Source organism: Falco naumanni, chromosome 2 (genome assembly GCF_017639655.2).
Source record: "Falco naumanni isolate bFalNau1 chromosome 2, bFalNau1.pat, whole genome shotgun sequence".
In the NCBI taxonomy this organism is placed as follows: domain Eukaryota; kingdom Metazoa; phylum Chordata; class Aves; order Falconiformes; family Falconidae; genus Falco; species Falco naumanni.
The window spans coordinates 95,092,568-95,092,774 of NC_054055.1; positions in this window are offsets into that span (position 1 = coordinate 95,092,568).

Here is a 207-nt window from a genome sequence, read left to right on the forward strand (position 1 = left end):
TCATTTATTTGTATTTTTTTTCAAATGAACTTCTGTACTTCAGCACTCCAGTTCTCAGATGCTAAAGCTTTCTTTTAGCTGCTGTATTGTTTAAGGAAGATGGAACTTAGAGCAAGGACAATTTTAACACAGAGAAGCACAGTGCTGACAGGACTTTCACAGGAATGCCAGTCGATACCACACACACATGGTATAGTACCAAATGAA